Source organism: Pelophylax lessonae (genome assembly GCF_965119305.1).
Source record: "Pelophylax lessonae genome assembly, chromosome: 1".
In the NCBI taxonomy this organism is placed as follows: Eukaryota; Metazoa; Chordata; class Amphibia; order Anura; family Ranidae; genus Pelophylax; species Pelophylax lessonae.
This window is the reverse complement of record NC_138768.1, coordinates 671,815,618-671,836,734: the sequence shown is the minus strand read 5'-3', so window position 1 is coordinate 671,836,734 and position 21,117 is coordinate 671,815,618. Positions and strand designations below refer to the sequence as shown.

General features: G+C 43.0%; 1 protein-coding gene across 1 annotated transcript in view; it reads left to right on the top strand.

Annotated features, from left to right (window-relative positions):
* Positions 1 to 21,117, top strand: part of FBXW7 (F-box and WD repeat domain containing 7) — a 325,255-nt gene that overhangs the window by 21,258 nt on the left and 282,880 nt on the right. The window contains exon 2 of the mRNA XM_082244066.1: positions 11,424 to 11,813. The gene's annotated coding sequence lies outside the window, so the exon portion shown is untranslated. The remainder of the gene's footprint in view (positions 1 to 11,423; positions 11,814 to 21,117) is intronic.

Here is a 21,117-nt window from a genome sequence, read left to right as displayed (position 1 = left end):
TTTGTTCATATTCCATGTCTGAGGTTTACAACCACTTAAGGTAAGAAAATGTTTAGGCTTTAGAAGCCCTGTAAGCTTATATTACTAGTACATCTAAGAAAAGTCTGATCACTATATGTTACCTATGAGTTCTGAATCAGCTGGTTAGTTGCAGTACTATGGATGCTATTTGTGGCTTGTGGCAGGAAGTCAATTGCTGTATGTTTATAAGCTTGGTTTGTCTTAAAGGATATAGTGCTAGCAGGTGTTGTAGTTTATTTTGAATCAATATTTAAATTTCTTTAATGCTAAATTCTGAACACTTTTTGTGTACTGCTCCTTTAATAGTTACTGTTCTGGTATAATACATGGTAACCGTTGGGTTAATGGGTGGCAGTGGTAGATAATTGGTTTGTTGTTTTTATTTGCTGTGATAGTGCTCAGTTCAGAGCTGGTATTGATGCACACCCTCAAAACACAGAATCACACACCCTCTGATAACACCAGCTGAACTCAACCACATCACAATATGTTCTTCTCCTCCTTAGGGAGCTGCTCTGACTTTTTAGCATAGCTCAAGTATGCATTGTTAAAATATAATTACTTTTTGTGGCCCTGTAAATTTTGATACATCAAAATTTAGGTGTAGGCAAAAAAGTAAAATCTTTATGCTGGGTAGGAAGTTGGAGTATAGCAACTTTGTAAGAAATCTTACAAGAGAGGATTGTGAATTGACTTTTTTTTTTTATTTTTTTCCTTGTGATGAATTATAGTGCTAATAGGCAATCAAGGCTATTTTCAGCATATCTAAGCTTGATTACTCTGTTCTACTTAGCTGTCCAGTTGCTAGTGTCTATAGCTGTAGTTCCACTGACAATTTTTTTTTCCTTTCATACCAATTCACCCAGGAAACCCCCATTTGTACAATTCCAATGTAGAATATTGTGTTCAAATGCCTTACCTTCATATAAAAGAATTTAGGTGGTAAAATATATCCAAAACTACTCAGAGGATCACTTTTAAAGGATAAGTTCAACTTTTACACTTTTTAGAACATGTAACACACTGAATAAATTACTGCTGCAGCTGTCACCCCCCCCCCCCCCCCACTACTTTGATGACAGCAGGCCAGGGATCCTCTTCCACACTCGCTGTCACAATCTAAGAAAGATTCAGCCATGCAGGGCTCCGCCCACCTAGCTGCATCATTCATTCACTGTGCTCTGTGAATGGGAAACTACAATCACCGTCATTCTTTGCGGCTGTTAACTTGTAGTTCTCAATGAACTACCATGGCACAGTTGAGTGCTCTAGGAAGCTCATTGATTCTTCCAGTCATTGTGTAACGAGGTATGAGCAGACAGCTTACACAAACAGTCTGCAGGAGCTTTGCATTGCACCCGCTATCTGCTGATCGTGGATGGAATGCTTTACAGGCTCCTAACAAAAAAAAAAAATGTAAATGCACATTTTTTTTTTTACCTGCAAAAAGATATGCATTTATTTATTTGTTTTAAATGTGAACTTATCCTTCCATTAGGACATCTAGGATTCTTTCACCTCAGATGCATGGTTAGGCATTTTGCTTCATATTTCAGAGTGGGCACAATTTAAGGGCATGAAAAAAAAAAAACAGTTTTCAACAGGACGGCTTGTTCCATCAATAGAGTATTTTTCTTTCCCCTTTGATGTGTTAGCTTGCATTTCCTACCATTCTGACCATTAGAATGCTTCTAACACATGCAAACCGTGCCCAACAATGATATTGTTGAAGCATTGCTTTAAAACTATCTGGTGTGAGCAAACTGTAACTGAATATATTTTATTTCAAGTGGCCCACAAGCACTTACTTTAAATTACTTTTGCACAGTTACTGATAAAGGCTGGGTGTGTTTGGCGTAGGCCATTGAAAATGTTCTAGCACTCCCTCTGCCTTTGATTCACAGATTATAAAGTTTTATACTCCTTTCTGCTCTTCCCCCAAAACCTTCATGTGACAGTGCTTGTGCCTGGTAATTGGCTACTTGGGTGGTAAACACTGCTTTGTTGTCTGCACACAGATGTGCTGAGCATGCACTTTCTGCATTTGCGACATTCCGTGTGTCTGCATGCACCACTAAGGACTGGTTTACACCAAATGCAGTCCAGTGCATTTTTATTCTGCATCAAAAACACAAATACACAGTGTTTAATATGGATTCCAATGGCCCTTGCAGTGTGTTCCAGAGCAGTCAACAAAAGTAGAACATGTTGCATTTTCTTTTTCCTTCATTGACGGACACCTATTATTGCCTATTTTTGCCCATATATATTGCCTCCTCCAGGAGTAAGATTAGGCAGAACAAAAAACACCTGGCTACGCCTATGGGCCATCCTCCGCTTGGTATATAACCCCACTCTCTGCTCTAGGTAATCAGTTTTAATCTGTCTAGTCAGAAGTAAGGACCTAGGCTTCAGGCTGGGATCTCTGGTCCTAGCTTTTTTTTTCTCCTTCCTTAGATTAGATTTTTATTTTTTCTCTCGGGAGATCTACAGTCAACTGCCAGGCTGGGCGATGAGCTGTACAATCTAGATCCAGTGGTCTCTCTCCCCCCCCCCCCAGCCAACTAGTGCGTGCAGACCGCAGCTATGTGGTAGGTCGGCCGGTCTTAGGTCTGAGTCACAGCGGCCTCTTGGCTGTGACAGCTCCCCTACTTCGGTGGCGAGGAGTTCTGTCTGGAGCGTTAGCCACACCATGGAAGGGTAAGTATAGTCCCCCCTTTTCCCTTTTGGCAGTTTTTTTGAGGTGGACGTCGGTAACCTCCAGGGACGGTCGGACCATCCTGTCTGGACCTGGAGTCAAGTGGGGATCCTAGGGCAGAGGATGCAGCGGAGACACCTGGGGTCTCCCCCCCCCCCCCCCCTTGCTTTCCCCACTCTGTAAGGGTCCTGGGATAGTCTGTCCTGTCCTGGTAGTCTAGAGGGTTCCCAGTGTAGGAGACCCCTAGGCGCATGCCCCACTGTTTGCAGTGTGGTTATAGTGCAGGGGGGTCCCAGTGCAGAGACCGGTGCAGAGTGCGCAGCGGAGTCTCCCCTAATGTGTGTCTTACCTTCAGGAGGGGCGTGTGGGCAATGGCCCAGAAGGAAGCGTCCCCCGCCTTTCCCTGCTTAGTCTATCTCATCTGATTCGGAGCCTGATGCCACCGTGGACGTGGCCCCATCCAGTGGGCTAATATCACACCCCCAGATCATCTGATAGTGAGGATGATTCCTCTATGGTCGCAGCAGCGAATGAAAAAGCACTGGTAGAGGCACTTCTTACTGCAGTGCGTGAGACTTAAAAAATGGAGGATGCGGCTGATGTAGCCAAGGATGTGGCTGTGTTATTTGGTATGCATAAGTCACCTCGCGCTCCAAAGATGTTTCCTTATGTGCCTTATTTTGGCAGGTTTTCCTGTAAGGAATGGGAACAACCAAAATTAACATTTGTGGTCCCCAAACGTTTTGCTGTACATTACCCTTTTGAAGAGTCCCTTTTAAAAAAAGTTGACTAGTCCACCAGTGGTGGACCCTCATGTTTCTAGGTTGAACAAAACTACCATGATCTCGGGAGTGGAATCCCTTTCCTTTAGGGACCCAGCTGACAGGAAAGTGGAGGCTGTGGCACGCAGCATGTTTTACTATGGCTGGTTAAACATTGCGACCAGTCTTTGCCTCAGCCCTGGTGTCAGACCCTAACTGAATGGGCTAAGCTTTTGTGCCAGGGCCTGGGGGATGAGCAGGTCCCCGCTTCTTATGTTGCTTTAGCGGACCAGTTTGTCCATGGGCTGCAGTTTATTTGTGATGCAGCTTTGTTTGGATACAGCTCCTGTGCTGTCTATACTTTCTGTTTTAGCAGTGGTGCTTAGGCGCGTGCTGTGGCTTAAGAATTGGTCCGCAGACCAAGCCTCTAAGAAAGCTCTCATTGATCTGCCCTTTCAAGGTGATTGCCTCTTTGGGGCTACCCTGGATGACATAATTTAAGGGTATCACGGGGGGGAGGGGGGGGGAAGAGTACCTTCCTGTCATAGTCTAGAAAAGGGAAGGAGCCTTGTTGGCCCTCCTTCTCAGCCCATAGAAAATTATTTTGTGCTTCTGGAATGGAGAAATAGGGAGGGAAATAGATCTTTCAAATCTTCCCCGGGAGGTTTCAAGCAACCTTGGTCTGGTAAGCCTAGAGCTAGCTTCCCCGAACCATCAGACAAGACCCCTTCAGCATGAAGGTCTGCCCTCACCCATTATTGGGGTTGGGGGATATCTTTGCTGTTTTCCGACCTCATGGACCGCCTTCATTAACGTCAAGGGGATCTACTAAAGGATTCTTTTGGAGGTACCCAGAAAGGGGGACAAAGCTTGTCCTGTTCAGGTTTTTTAGGTCCCGATTCTCCTTGTGTGGATTTAATTCCTACAGAGGTTCAGATGATCAAACTACATAAGGTCCCCCCCTATCAATGTCCCAGAGAATTGATTTACCTAGGTCTGATTTTAATTCCTAACAATTCTCTGGACAAACTTCAGGAACCACACAGATAGTTCTCTCTCCCGTTTTGCATACAGGTTCTATAGTCTGGTGGTATCCACCTTCAAGACAGTTCTGTTTGCACAGTCATACATGCAGTTCCTTTTAGCTGGTTTGGCTCCACAGGAGGATACAAAGGTTTGTGGCAAGATCACAGGTTCCTCTGGCAAACGCTGCACGCATCCAAGGGCCTCGGTAAGGCTAGTATCATTCTCAGCTCAAGCTTCTTTTGCAATTCCTGCGAGGAATCCAGGGCGAGGATCTTCCAATCAGTCTGGTGGCCATACACGTCCCTTGGGGGCTTTTTCATAGAGAAGACCAGTGGTCACAAGGGCTGATCTACCATCCTGCTTTCCAGTCGCTGGTTTTATTAGCTTAGCAATTGAAAGCCAGGTACTGAGGGATAGAGGTCTGTCTGGATCAGTGATCCCTACTATGGTGAAGGCGAGGAAGTCTTCATCCAGCAAGATACACCATCATACGTAGAAAGCGTACATTTCTTGGTTTGAGTTGGTTGGCGCTCATCCTCTATCCTTTTCTGTGGCTCGGATCTTAAACTTTTTTCAACAGGGCGTTGATCAGAAATTGGCCTTGTGTACATTCAAGGGCCAAGTGTCTGCCCTGGCAATCTTCTTTCAGCGACCCCTAGCAATGCACTCTTTAGTTTCTACCTGCACTCATTCAGGGGGTTTGACATGTGGCTCCATCTGTACAGTCTCTTTTGCCGCCATGGAAATTAAATTTAGTACTTTGGGTTCTCCAGAAACCACCATTTGAGAATATTCGGGAGATTCCCTTGTCTACGTTATCCCAGAAGGTGACATTCTTGGTGGCCATGACCTCGGCCCGCAGGGTATTTGAATTGGCGGCATTATCCTGTCGATGTCCCTATTTGGTGGTCCATAGGGATAAAGTAGTTCTTCGTCCCTGTCCATCATTCCTGCCCAAAGTTGTCTCTGACTTCCATTTGAATGAGGACATTGTGTTGCTTTCCTTGTGTCCCAAGCCAGCTCATCCCAAGGAATTTGCTTTGCATACTTTGGATGTGGTTCGTGCGATCCGGGTGTATCTGGGACCTGCAGAGTCCTTTCGGAGGTCAGACTCGCTTTTTGTGGTTACGGAGGGACCAAGGAAAGGGATGGTCGCTTCTTCGGCTACCATCTCCAGATGGATCAGACAGACCGTGACTCGGGTCTATTCTACTTGGGCGCTGAGTGCTTCTTGGGCCTTCCATCATCAGGCTTCAATATTGCGCGTTTGCAAGACGGCCACTTGGTCGTCGGTGCATACCTTCACAAAATTCTATAAGGTAGATACTTTGGCATCTGCGGATGCTTCTTTTGGCTGCAAAGTTTTGCAGGCTGCTGCTTAAGAGGGGCTGTTCCCTCTTGAGGGGTGGTTTTCTTTAAACTTTTATTTTTCAGACTGGGCTCCTGTGTCCTGGTTAAGGGCTCCTATGTTTAGCCTTGGTTATTTTTCTTTTTGGCACTGCTTTTGGACGTCTCACTAGTTATGATTTATAGAGCGCTGTGTCTGTCGATGAACTAAAGAGTAAATGGGATTTTTGTACTTACTGTAAAATCCATTTCCCTGAGTTCATGGATGGACACAGCACCCACCACTCTATGGAATTCTGATACTTCTAATACTGCTTGCTACTAAACTGATAACCTAGAGCATAGAGGGGGGGTTTAAATATCAAGTTGAGGACGGCCCATGTGTGTAGCCAGGAGCTTTTTGTTCTGCTTAGTCCTACTCCTGGAGGAGGCAATATAACCGGCTAGGAATGATTTATGGAGCGCTGAAATGGATTTTACGGTAAGTACAAAAATCCCATTTTTTTCAGTATGGAACTCATCTGGAATGCACCAGGAAGCATCAAAAACGCACCAGAGTAGCCCATTGAGTCTGCCCACTTTTTTCTTCATTAACTTCTGTGTCTGAGTATAGATGAATGTATGTATGTCAGTGCAGACACTGAAGACCAGCATCATATAGTGCCCATCTGAGTATTTATACTTCCCTCTGCTTTAGGGATTAAAAAAAAAAATTATACATAAATATCTCTTTTTGGCCTGTAAAGTTCGATCGCCTTTGTTTCTTTTCTAATTCTACAATTATTGATGATGGCCAGATATGTCACAGATATTCTTTAAAATGTGTCCCTTAGGAAACCATGTTAAATGAACTAGTAGGTTTCTACAGAAAGAAGAAAGTACCAAAAAAACAAATAGGTGTGAATCAGGCCTTATACACTTTTGTATACTCAGCAAAAAGACATACCTTGTCCAACAAACCTTACGTTAACCACTTTACCACCGGAGGATTTTGCTGTCTTACGTCTGAGCCACTTTTTGCGATTCGGCACTGTGTGGCTTTAACTGACAATTGCACGGTCGTGCGACGCCATACCCAAACGAAATTTACGTCCTTTTTTTTTCCACAAACAGAGCTTTCTTTTGGTATTTGATCACCTGTGCGATTTTTACTTTTTGCGCTATAAACAAAAAAAGAGCGTAAATTATGAAAAAATAACAATATTTTTCAAATTTTTTTATATGAAATTCCCCCCAAAAAGAAATCCCCCCCCCCCCAAAAAAAAGTAAAAATCTAATTTTTTTTACATTTTTGGCCAATTTGTTTTCTGCTACCTATGTTTGGTAACAAAAAATCACAATTAGCGTATTTTGATTGGTTTGCGCAAAAGGTATTGCGTTTACTAATTAAGGGAAAGATTTCTGTCATTTTTGGTGTTTTTTTTTTTAACGTGTAATGGCGGCGATCTGCGATTTATTTTTTTTTTTTGCGGGACTGCGACATTGTGGCGGACAGATCGGACCCCTGACTGACATTTTTGACACTTTTGGGGGTGCCAGTGACATTACCACAGTAATCAGTGCTATATAAATGCCCTGTTACTATAAAAATGACACTGGCAGGGAAGGGGTTAATTTTATTGGAGAGGGAGGGGTTAATGTATGCCTGGTGCTTACTAACGTGTGTGGGGGGAGGTGACTGTGTGACACAAGGACAGATCCAGGGTTCAGCAATGCTGAACCCTGCAATCTGACCCTGCCTGTCACTTAGGAGATCCACCTGCTTGTGTTTACACAAGCAGGCGGATCTCCACACTCGATTCCCCTACGATCGGGGAAGAGCAGCGGCGATCGCCGCTGCTCCTCCCCTGGCCCGACTCCCGCTGTGACTGAACACAGCGGGAGCGAGCCTCCGGCGGCGCACGTGCGCCGCCGGGAAAGGGGGGTGTCCAGACGACAACCAACCACTTTGCCGCAGTAGTGCTCGAATGAGCAGACGGCAAGTGGTTAATCACATACAAATTTAATAGAACGTGAGTCATTACAGAGCCTTGTGGTGCACCGCTGATCTCTGTTCCCAGTGAATCCTATTTAGGCTGCTTTTGCATCGAGAAAAGTGCCTGAAAATCGAAAAAAAGTGCTTCCCTTTAAAAATCAATGAATTTGTTCCCACTGGGGTGGTGCACTTCCATTGCAGTGAAATAAATCTCGCTTGCAGCATTTTTGAGGCATTTAAAAAAAAAAAAAAAACATGCCCAGAAGCTGTTTAGCAGGCAATGATGCGCCTGCATCGGAAGTGATGAGCAGGGCCCGATGCAGGCGCATTGACTCCTGGGAGCGATGATGTTCAGCTCCCAGGAGTCCATGCAAGCAGGAAGAGACGGCGCGGGCTGCGGCGCAGAGGGAGAAAGTAGAAGGAAGGTAAATATATTTTCTTCAAAAACAAGGTAAGTTTGCTGAAATATTATTACGCTGCACAATTAGCCCAATTAGCGAAATTTCATACCCATCAGCCCCCTGCAATCTGGATGAGAATGGAGGCTAGCTCCGTCTTGGACCGAGAGATCTCCAACATTATGTGGTTGCCACCCAGAGATCGCCCCCCTATTCTTTGCCCGGCCTTGTCTCACTCCCTAGCCCTCTGGGACCGATTGTCTAAATTGCATGGCTTTCGCTCCCCGCATGCTCCCCTGGCCCCGATCCTCAATAATAGCGGGTTCCCCCCGGGTCTCTCACCCAAATCGTTCCAGTGGTGGACAAACAAGGGACTACTCCGTATTGCAGACTTTTGTGACCCTAGAGGTATTCTTAAGAAACAACAGTTGATTGATAAATATACGTTGCCTGCCTCGGAATATTTTAGGTTCACTCAAATTGATCATTTTCTGCGTTCTCTCTCTAACCTCTCTGACCTGACCACCATGACTTCTATGGAATTTTTGTGTCGCAAACACGACAAATTGCGGGGCTATATTTCAATGATTTACAATATATTGACGGACTCTCCTCTGAAACTCCCATACATGGAGCGTTGGGAGGCAGACGTCCAGGAAACCATTGATTTGGCAGACTGGCATGCCATGGCTCAGGAGGCCTCCAGATCCCTAATTAACACCTCAATCATAGAAGCTAATTATAAGGTACTACTGCGTTGGTACATGGTGCCGACCAGGATAGCATCCTTTGTGCCCGGGGCGTCTCCTCAGTGTTTTCGAGGCTGTGGCCAGGTTGGTTCTATGTTCCACATTTGGTGGCAATGCCCCAAAGTGAGACGTTTCTGGATCAGAGTATATAACTGTATATACTCTCTTACACAGATAAACCTGACTAAGTCACCGCAGCAGGCCCTACTGGGCAGAAAGGTGGACACGGCAACCAGGGCGCAAAGGAAACTTATAACATTTATTTTTACAGCGGCCAAAATTACGATTGCTAGATCTTGGAGGTCTCCTGTCCTGCGGTTTGAGCAACTTAGATACAAACTATCCTGGATAATGCTGAATGAGAGGCTGTCGGCTCAACTGGATGATAAGATGCACATATTCGACAAAGTGTGGGAACCCTGGCTCAATTATCTTACTGGGAACGAATAAGTAGTCCGCTTGGGTCTGGAGGTGGGGGTCCGGTGGGCGGGGTTGGGTCCATTTCTTCCTCTTTCTCTTGCCTTTTCTTTCCATTTCTTCTTTCTTCTCCATTTCCTTTATCCGCTATATTTGTCTCTCAGCAGCCTTTTTCTTTTATTTTATTTTTTTGCTGAGGATTTCTCGGTGGTCATCGGCTGTGGTTTAATCTTCTAGGTTGGTTTCAGCCCAGCTATCTAGCAGTAGCCTATATGTTTATCAATTAGCGAAGGCTGATATTGTTTGTTGGAGTTCTGACGCATTGCGGGGGGACGTCTCTACATCTCCACGTGTGTGGGAGTCCTTGAGCCCTCACTTCGCAAGGTCTCCCTCCTGGGAAATAACAAGTTTCCTACTGTATTTTTATGCTTGTCTATCCCGGACTGTACTACCTGACCACTGGGACTGTTATACGGTTTCGTACCGTTTTTCAATTATTGCTGTTTTGTTAGAACACACGTTTGTATGCTGAAAACTTTCAATAAAAATCATTGAAAAGAAAAACAAGGTAAGTAAAGCAAAAAAAAAAAAATTGTGATTATCCATTTCTTTTTTAGGTTACTTAGAGCAAGCGGATGGCAAATTTTCATTTTGAGGCTAGAACTCCACTTTAATGCATACTATGTCAAAGCCCCTAACAGTGATTGGGTATTTGAAATATACCCAGGTTGACTATGGTATGAGCATTTTTGTCCCTTTATTAAATGAAATACCCGTGATCAGTGTTGACAAATATTTCCAAAATTTGAGAATCAACTGTAAGAGCTGGTTCACACTACCACTACCAGAAAGTCAGAGCAACTTCAGTAGTGCCAATTAAGACGGCACTGATTGATTAACATTGCTTTTGTTATGTCAAGCTACCTGGGGCAACACAAGTTGCCTCACAAGTCGCGCTAGTGTGAATGGGCTCTTAGGGGCCAGGTAGATTTTGGGTTTGGCCTGACAATTACATTGTTCATATATTTGTGTCTGTGTATGTATCCCATTTTCTCAGGAGCCCAGGCTTGTAACATTGCTCAGCATCATCTTCTCAGGCATGCACACCAGATTTTTATTTTTTTTTTGCTTTGGCCATGGTGGTTTGGTGAACTGTAGTGTAGCTGGGACAGGTTTAAAATTGAATACATGTAAATATATGTATGTAATAAAACAGCTTAACCATTCTTTAGCATTTTTTATATTTAATGACTAGATTAATGGTGTTTACTTTGTGCAGAGGCTTGAAGATTTGCAGGGAAGTGAAGTACTCTACCAGTGTTTGGATGGCTAGCTATAAGTCTTAGCACCTACCAGTGTTTGTTTGGATGGCTAGCTAGAAGTCTTAGCACCTACCAGTGTTTGGATGGCTAGCTAGAAGTCTTAGCACCTACCAGTGTTTGGATGGCTAGCTAGAAGTCTTGGCACCTACCAGTGTTTGGATGGCTAGCTAGAAGTCTTAGCACCTACCAGTGTTTGGATGGCTAGCTAGAAGTCTTAGCACCTACCAGTGTTTGGATGGCTAGCTAGAAGTCTTAGCACCTACCAGTGTTTGGATGGCTAGCTAGAAGTCTTAGCACCTACCAGTGTTTGGATGGCTAGCTAGAAGTCTTAGCACCTACCAGTGTTTGGATGGCTAGCTAGAAGTCTTAGCACCTACCAGTGTTTGGATGGCTAGCTAGAAGTCTTGGCACCTACCAGTGTTTGGATGGCTAGCTAGAAGTCTTGGCACCTACCAGTGTTTGGATGGCTAGCTAGAAGTCTTAGCACCTACCAGCGTTTGGATGGCTAGCTAGGAGTCTTGGCACCTACCAGTGTTTGGATGGCTAGCTATAAGTCTTAGCACCTACCAGTGTTTGGATGGCTAGATATATATATGTCTTAGCACGATTGGTAAATTAGTTGAAAAAGAACTGTAAAGTATTTTACTCTTTTGCTATGTTAAGCATAGTATTTTTTTACATTTTACTCTTAAAATTCCCTTCTCTGCAGGTTATCAGCTTCCAGATCATATCTGAAAAATGATCCAAGGTTCACAGGATACCTGACTTCAAGGTTTCCCGACTTCCACAAATGAAAAAAGCCAGAGGGATACATGACTGAGTGGACGCATGCTGCTTATTTAAAGACTTTGGGTAATACTTTCTTATCCTAAGGAAGAGTGAGGTTAGCGAATTTCTGCTGCGTGCAGCTAAATCTTAAACCAATGAACTGTAAACTGACTGCTGAAGTTTAAAGAAAAAGGTGAATACCATCCTCATCATGGATGTGCTACTCCCTTCCTGACGTCAGGACCCCCGGAAGCTGCCTACCTTCTACTGCCAAAAACAATTGCTGAAAGCCACAATCAGTCTGTCTTCACAGGGTTATCGACTGAAGCAGGTTGGTTTCTCAGTGATTTTTAAATTTTTTTTTTTCTTATGTGTTACTGTATATATTGGAAATGATCCTGTTATGAATGATTTATTTATATTGATATATGGTTTTTCATACACTATGAAAAGAATTCTATCAAGGCCCCTTTCACATGATCGGACCGATCGGATCCGCCTGTCCGTTTTTCAGGCAGACCTGATCGGGCCACCTGTTCTCTTCTATGGGGAGGCAGATGTTAGCGTACATGTCTTCACTGACACCTGCCTGGCATCCGATCCGACAAGAGCCGCTGAAAACAGACGTATGGCTATACGTTTGTCACCCGTCCAGTGGGTCGGATGGGATTGTTTGAAAATGGACAGGCTGTTCGTTTTCATCCGATCTCTCCATAGAGGAGAGTGGGACTCTGACAGGTCTGTCGCTGCACAGTAAGCGGAGACGGACCTGTCATCCACCCTGCTCAGCAGGGGTCAGCGGAGTTCATCAAAACAGAATGCCCCCCATGTGAAAGGGGCCTAAGCGCCGGTTCACATTACCGCGACGCTACTTGCAGGGGCGACCTCCGAGATCGCGGTGCGAGCAGCGCGCCGCGACCTCGGAGCGGCCACCACGGACTTCATAACATTGAAGTCTATGGCGGTCGCCTCCTGGTCGCCCCAAAGAAGCTCCGGACCCTTTTTCTAGGTCGGAGCGACTTGTGTCGCTCCTATTAGAACGGGTCCGCAGCTTCCCTATGGGAGGCGACCTGCGGCGACCTGGGAGGCGACCAGGTCGCCTCACAGGTCGCCCCAGTGTGAACCGGGACTTAAGCAGAGCTCCAGCTGAAAAATAACCAGATAAAAATAAATAGACCATTAAATAAAATAACAAAACCAACATTTGTTGCAATATTGACTTTAAGGTACAGAGAGATTATCCAGAGTGTGTTTTCAGCCTTCACATGTCCTTGGTTTGATGGCCAGCATTGTTCAGTCCAGTTCTTCTGAGCCCAGGTCATCCTGAATTTACCCTAGCCTGGACAGTGAAAGGCAAAGCAGCAATGATGAATGTTGTGTGCTTTCTTTTCCTATCCGCATTTTTCCTGTCAGCACATGAACTGAATGACTCCTTGTGTTGATTCTTGCTCTTACATTTCAGGCTTACTATACAGGCATGGCAAGAAGCTATAAGTTCAAATTCAGGTTCTTACATTGCTTTTAAATAGAAAGTACTATTAATGTTTTATTAATGCTTATGCATCTGGATTCATTTGTGTCTTTTATATATGCCTAGTGTTCAGTTTTATTTACATTTAAAATTAAACCCCCCCCCCTTTTTTTTTCCATTATATTTTAACTCCTTTGCCTCTGCCTGTACACATATATGCAGCCTCAATGAAGTTGATGTTGTTCCATGAGGCTTCATATTTGTGTACGTTTATGCTAGGAGCACGCTCGACAGAATGCTCCCAGCATGGAGACTGGACTCTCAATGACAGTCCCAGGTCTCGTACAAATGATTGGTAATTGGGACTCCCGATTCCCGGTCACCTGATCGCTTCGATAGCCTCCGATTTGCTATCACAGTTATTAGTCACTGTGTATGCCCACCCCTTTGTTTTTTGTTTTTTTCCTCTGAATGGAGATAAAAATAAATTGTATCTTTCTCTCCTTGCTAGGGAAAAAATTTAAACAAACAAAAGTGCCTGAAAAATGGAAATAAAAAAAGAATAGCTAGTTTAAGGTTGGATTTAGGTCAGTGCCAGGGTTAGTGTTAATGTCAAGATTAGCGGCAAAGGTTGTCAAAAGGTCAGGGTCAGTATATTTTAGGTAGGATTTTTTTAAAATTAGTATCAGTTAGGCTTCTTTTGCACATGCGGACTGTTTTGTCTGTTTTTCATTGTAGTTTTCAGCGTATCTCCTATGGAAACTCTATTTACTAATTAGGTGACTTCTGAAGGCAATTGGTTCCACGAGTAAAGAGGGCTGAATACAAATGTGCGCCACACTTTTCAGATATTTATTTGTAACAAATTTTGAAAACCATTTATCATTTTCCTTCCACTTCACAATTATGTGCTACTTTGTGTTGGTCTATCACATAAAACCCCAATAAAATAAATTTACGTTTTTGGTTGTAACATGACAAAATATGTAAAGTCTAAAGGGGTATGAATACTTTTTCAAGGCACTGTACCAATTCAGTCTTCTTCTGCACTGAAAATCTTGTGGTTTTAGGAGTTTTCGTATAGCAATTTGCAACAGATAATTTGTTCTTTTCCATGTCATGACATAGGAAGTTTCATACTTATACTGCTGCCTGGCAACTCAGGATCACCCCTCCCACTTATAGCATTCTAGCATGCCTCCATTTTTTGCAAGTGTTCTAGGAGAATGGACATCTTTACTGCAGCTCTGCTTTATATAAGACAGTCATTTTTTGCTAGCAGGTTTTTTTGCTGCTTAAATTTTTTTTCTTGAATCAAGAATCATTCATCACTGCTGGATCTTTATCTCCAATTGCAGCTTTCAATTTTTTTCTTTCTGTTGTGTTAATAGTTTAGAAGGGACCTTTTTCGACACTGGGTTGTCTGTTTCAAGTTTTTGAGTTCTTTCCTGGTTCCGAGTCATTGGAATTTTCCTGTCTAAGATTCAGCGATTACTTTGGAGGGCCTGAATGCTAGAAGCTGTCTCATTTACGTATATTGATTCTAGGCATGGGGTGTATCGGGAGAAGGGGTGTATAGTCCTTCTTTCAAGGTGCTCCAGATCACCTTGTAAAAATGATTCTGGGGCTGCTTGCTGCATGTCTGCTAATGCTTCCAAAGCTGGCATCCTGGAATCATGTTCTCCTCTGCTCCTAAAGTCTGTTCTGTCTTCTGAATCCTCTTTGGCTCAGTCAGGTGTAGCTGAACTGTCTCCCTTTACCACGGTCATGTAAGACTTAGATTCTAATCACCCAGTTATTTGCTGATTCTGATTGCAGAAGCTGCAAGCTCCTTCCTGCACCCTCTTGTGTAAATTCTGCTTTTGATTTTCCCTTGGCCTTAGCGGCTTCCCAAGCCATCAGCCGCAGATACGGAGTCTGATTTACTCCAGTCTGTGACTGATTAGCTTTAACCCTTAAGAGTCTTTTGCTATTATTCCTGAATTAAAGATGACCATTTCGGCCCTATTTGATACAGTGCACACTACTCTACAACTAGATGGTTAGTCTGTTTCTACCGGGGCTGTTTCCAGTCTTTTGGTCATTTAAAAGTCCACAAAGTTTTCCTTTTTCAACGTGCTCTACCAGCTAATTTTTTATGGGTATTTAACGCATTCTAAAAACTGTTTGCTGCTCATAAGTGCTTATTAGTCTTGTATCTGTGTGGTTAGGATTTTGTGCAGAAATCTGTCTATTCCCAGTGATCCAGCAGTTTCCCGCCTTAACAAGGCATTTACTATTCTAGTCGAGAATGCATTTGTCTTTAAAGCGGCTCTTCAGTAATTTTTTCATCTTTCCATCTAATAAATCTTCTGCCCTTGTTGTTATACCTTTTGGATAGCGAAACATTTTTTTTTCTGCCAGTAAATGCCTCATACAGCTTACTTCTTCTGTCTGGTAAAAAGCCTAGGCCAATGACATAATGCACAGCTCTCTCTCTCATGAGAGTTTGCCAGCAAGGGAGGAGTGGTTAGTCATAGGAGAGCCAATGATATCTGCAGAGCTGGAGGGAGCTGGATGAGGGCAGAGATAACAGGAGACTGCAGAGATCTGTTAATCCAGAGGAGAAAGCTAAGGCCGCATTTTTGTGTTCCGTCGGTGCTAAGGGGTTAACATTAAATTTGGTCCATGCCACAGGCTCAGGGAGGTTAAAGATATGTGGTAGTGTGGGGTTATTCCATAGGGATTAGGGGAAACTACAGTTCATAGATATCCCTCGCAGATAAGTCTGGTCTTCCAGGTCTTAAGAGTGACAAACAGAGAGAGCGTTCGATTATAAGGAAAACTTGCACAGTTTAGGAGATATTCCGAGTGCATGCAGCCAATGACTTACCATGCCAGGACCTTCAGAGCCCATGCCGCAAATGGCGGCTCCGGCGCATGCGCGGGAGTGATGTCATTGCGGCTCCAGCCACTCACAGCACTGGAGCCTGCGTACCCAGATGTAACGGCGTGGAAGATGTCGGCTATCTTAATGGTATGCGGGCATGACTGAGACAGCTTCATTCTAAGGTAAGTATTTTATAATGAGCTAATATGCAATGCTTACTGGCTCATTATGCCTTTGTCTTGCAGGTTTTTTTTTTTCCCCAAGGTTTACAACCTCTTTAAAGACCAAGCCTTTTTCTGACACTTGTTGCTTACAAGTTAAAATCAGTATTTTTTGCTAGAAAATTACTTGGAACCCCCAAACATATTATATATAGATATATAATTTAAGCAGAGACCCTAAAGAATATGAGGGTCGTTGCAATATTTTATGTCACACTGTATTTGTGTAGCGGTCTTTCAAATGCAATTTTTTGGGACAAAATACACTTTAATGAATTTTAAAAAAAACTAAACGGGTTACCCCAAATTTTTTATTTTTTTTTGTATAATGTTACTCTGAGAATCGTGAGGATCGTTTTCTGCTCTGTACACTAATTTTCTGCATTGCAAGTATCCGCTCTGTTTGCCTGACTGATTATTAATTAAAACCTTTTTAAAAGAAAACATTCTACAAGATAAACAATAGATTTGCCATTCTTCATACAGGAGATAGGGAGCTAGAAGCATTATGGAATTACATCAAAACCATAATTAGTGAAGCAGAAAAAAAAACATTACATATGAAAGAAAAAGACATAACTTTGGATTTCAGAAGAAACTAGGATAGTAGCAGAAAAGAGGAGACAATTCAAAATTTCTAGTGATAGAGTAAAAGTATCACACATGAACTGGGAGTTTCAACGCCAAGTTTGGAAAGCTAAAGAACGATTTCTCACGTTTTTTTTTTTTTTTTATGGACATGAAGCAGAGTATGAAAAACAAAAAAAAAATACTAGGTTTTCAGGACATTAAGAGATTGCAGCAGTAATTCCGACCTAGATTGGGAATGCTTAAAGAGGAGTTCCACCCCTTACCACCAAAAAATTAAAAGTCAGCAGCTAAAAATACTGTAGCTGCTGATTTTTAATATTGGGACACTTGCCTGTCCAGGGATCCTGCGATGTCAGCACCCCAGCCAATTTTCCAATTGGAGAAGGTCACTGATCATTCCTAAACTGAAGAAAGGTGATACCAGGGATTTTAACAACTACAGAACGATTGTATTCCACATGCTAGTAAAGTATTGTTGAAAATCATACAGTCAAGGATACAATCCTACATTGAGTGAGAACTACCTGAAGCTCAGGGTGGTTTTAGAGAAAGTTGAGGAACAAGAGACATTAATGTCAATATTAGATGAGAGCAAATACTAAAAGACCTTATATATTTTTGCTTTGTCGTCTACAGAATGATAAATTATAGAGGACGAAATTACGGCGAATCTAGTTAATTCCAAAGAGCTCAAATTTGGTCTGATCTGACCGCAGCACTTTCTCCCAATCCTTCTCTGAATCATTTAGATGTTCATTGGTATGACTATACAATGCCTTGCAAAGTATTCGGCCCCCTTGAACTTTGCAACCTTTTGCCACATTTCAGGCTTCAAACATAAAGATATAAAACTGTAATTTTTTGTGAAGAATCAACAACAAGTGGGACACAATCATGAAGTGGAATGAAATTTATTGGAACAAAATTTATTGGATATTTCAAACTTTAACAAATAAACTGAAAAATTGGGCGTGCAAAATTATTCAGCCCCTTTACTTTCAGTGCAGTAAACTCTCTCCAGAAGTTCAGTGAGGATCTCTGAATGATCCAATGTTGACCTAAATGACTGATGATGATAAATAGAATCCACCTGTGTGTGTAATCAAGTCTCAGTATAAATGCACCTACACTGTGATAGTGTCAGAGGTCTGTTTAAAGCGCAGAGAGCATCATGAAGAACAAGGCACACACCAGGCAGGTCCGAGATACTGTTGTGGAGAAGTTTAAAGCAGGATTTGGATACAAAAAGATTGGGACGGAGATTTGTCTTCCAACAAGACAATGATCCAAAACATCAAGCAAAATCTACAATGGAATGGTTCATAAATAAACATATCCAGGTGTTAGAATGGCCAAGTCAAAGTCCAGACCTGAATCCAATCGAGAATCTGTGGAAAGATCTAAAAACTGCTGTTCACAAACGCTCTCCATACAACCTCACTGAGCTTGAGCTGTTTTGAAAGGAGGAATGGGCAAAAATTTCAGTCTCTCGATATGCAAAACTGATAGAGACATACCCCAAGCAACTTACAGCTGTAATCGCAGCAAAAGGTGGCGCTACAAAGTATTAACTTAAGGGGGCTGAATAATTTTGCACGCCAAATTTTTCAGTTTTTTTATTTGTTAAAGTTTGAAATATCCAATAAATTTCGTTCCACTTCATGATTGTGTCCCACTTGTTGATTCTTCACAAAAAATTACAGTTTATATCTTTATCTTTGAAGCCTGAAATGTGGCAAAAGATGGCAAAGTTCAAGGGGCCGAATACTTTCGCAAGGCACTGTACCCCTCCCCCTTTTTTACCTTCTCTATCTCTGCGATAAAGGGAATACCCCTGAATGGTCGCCATTCAGTCATGAGAGCTGTCGAACCAAGACTCAGTTATTCCCACAAAATCTAAGTCTTCCTCAAACATCAGCAGCTCCAGCTCTCCCATCTTGTTGGCCAGGCTTCTGGCATTGGTATAATAATTGGTTAATTTTGGCCGTTTACATATATCCTCATATGATGTTTTTAGGCTGTTCTTGAAATTTTTCCCTATACCCACCCTGGATTTAGGAGCTCTGAACACCCTACCTCAAGACTGTGGGACCATTTACAATGCACAGAACGGCAGGTACCAGACTATGAAGCTGTCACTAACGGTGCCCACACTTGAGATGCTGGGGACAGAAGACGGAGGGAAGGGGACAGCTTAGGTTAGCTGAGGTTAGCACATCGCTGGATCATGGGACAGATGAGTGTCTGTTAAAAAAAATCAGCAGCTACAGTTTTTTTAGCTGCTGACTTTTAATAACCACAAAAGTGACTGAAGCTCCTCTTTAATAATCCTTATCACATTTTTTATTTATTTTTTATTAATCCTGTCAGATATCGTAGAGATGGAATATAAAATGTCAGTGTGCTCCATTTTTCAAAATGTACTTAAATCGTTTAACTTTCACGTAAACACAATAGTGCACTACATCTGTGCACAAGGAAGAATGTCTCCTATAGTCATACACAATACTGCTACCAGTCCCTCCGCCTACATCAAAAAACTCTACCTTCCAGCATGTAAACTTACAGCATCTCACAAAAGTGAGTACATCTCAAAGTGCAAATGTCCAAATTGGGCCCAAAGTGTCAATATTTTATGTGGCCACCATTATTTTTCAGCACTGCCTTAACCCTCTTGGGCATGGAGTTCACCAGAGCTTCACAGGTTGCCACTGGAGCCCTCTTCCACTCCTCCATGATGACATCACACAGCTGGTGGATGTTGGAGACCTTGTGCTCCTCCACCTTCTGTTTAAAGATGTCCCACGAATGCTCGATAGGGTTTAGGTCTGGAGACATGCTTGGCCAGTCCATAGACATTTTTTTCAACTTCTTTAGCAAGGCAGTGGTCATCTTGGGGGTGTGTTTGGGGTTGTTATCATGTTGTAAAACTACCCTAAGGCCCAGTCTCTGAAGGGAGGGGATCATGCTCTGCTTCAGTATGTCACAGTACATGTTGGCATTCATGGTTCCCTCAATGAACTGTAGCTCCCCTGTGCCGGCAGCACTCATGCAGCCCCAGACCATGACACTCCCACCACCATGCTTGAATGTAGGAAACACACACTTGTCTTTGTACTTCTCACCTGGTTGCTGCCACACACGCTTAACACCATCTGAACCAAATAGGCATGTGACGATATCAGATTTCCATGCTGCGATTAATCGATTAGGGTTTTGTCACGGTATATGGTATTATCACGGTATTCAATTATTAAACTTAAATTATTAAATTTCTACCTCACTTCAATTTCATTGCTGAATTTAGGGACTTTGGTTCACTTTTGCACATTATTATATAGTCAGTCAGTACAGACTCTGTGAACCAGGCCTAAAATAAGCCATCAATCAGTGTCTGGCCTGCCTGCTGATGACTGGTCCTGGCGCTCTGATCCGATGGCCTGGTCATTAGGGGCTAAATCCTTGCGGCCCAGAAGTGGTTAAACCTGCAGGAGGACCAGTGTTTTTATTTGTAAATTACTTTTCATATGCTTAAGGCCTAGTTCACATGTATGCGGGTTGGCGGTTCACATGTATGCGGGTTGGCGGCCCACATTTGCACAGGCATAGCAGCCCATTGATTTGAATGGGCTGCTATGCCCTCATTTTACGCAGGAAAAAGGTGCATGCAGCATTTTAAAAATTGCAGTGGCCTTTAAATCCATCCTACTTCTGCACCATGCGACTTACCTGCAGTTCCTGCTCTGGCAAGCTTTCTGCGTTTTTAAATACATGGGCCCAGCATTTAAAAACACAGTTTGCGTGTGCAGGAACTGCAAGTAAGTCGCATGGTGCAAAAGCAGGATGGGGTTCACGGCCTATGCATTTTTTAAAATTCTGCATGCGGCTTTTTTCAGCTGAAAACGCAGGCATAGCAGCCCAACCCCATTCAAATCAATGGGCTGCTATGCCTATCCCTGTGCAAATATGGGCCGCCAACCCACATACATGTGAACCGCTAACCCGCATACATGTTAACCAGGCCTAAAGCAATAGTAAAGTAATTTACAAATAAAAACACCGCTCCTCCTGTAGGTTTAACCACTTCTGGGCCGCAAGGATTTCCCCCCTTAATGACCAGGCCATCGGATCGGAGCGCCAGGACCAGTCATCACCGGGTAGGCCATACACTGCTTGATGGCTATATAATAATGTAATGTGGGCTGCTATGCCTGTGCATCTATATATATATATATATGCTGCTATGCCCGTGTATGTATTTCTTTCTATCTATCGATCTATATCTCCATCTCTATCTATCTATATCTCTATCTCCATCTATATCTCCATCTATCTGTATATCTATCTCTCCATCTATCTGTATATCTATCTCTCCATCTATCTGTATATCTATCTCTCCATCTATCTGTATATCTATCTCTCCATCTATCTGTATATCTATCTCTCCATCTATCTATCTAGTGACAGTGTATGGTAAAAGTAC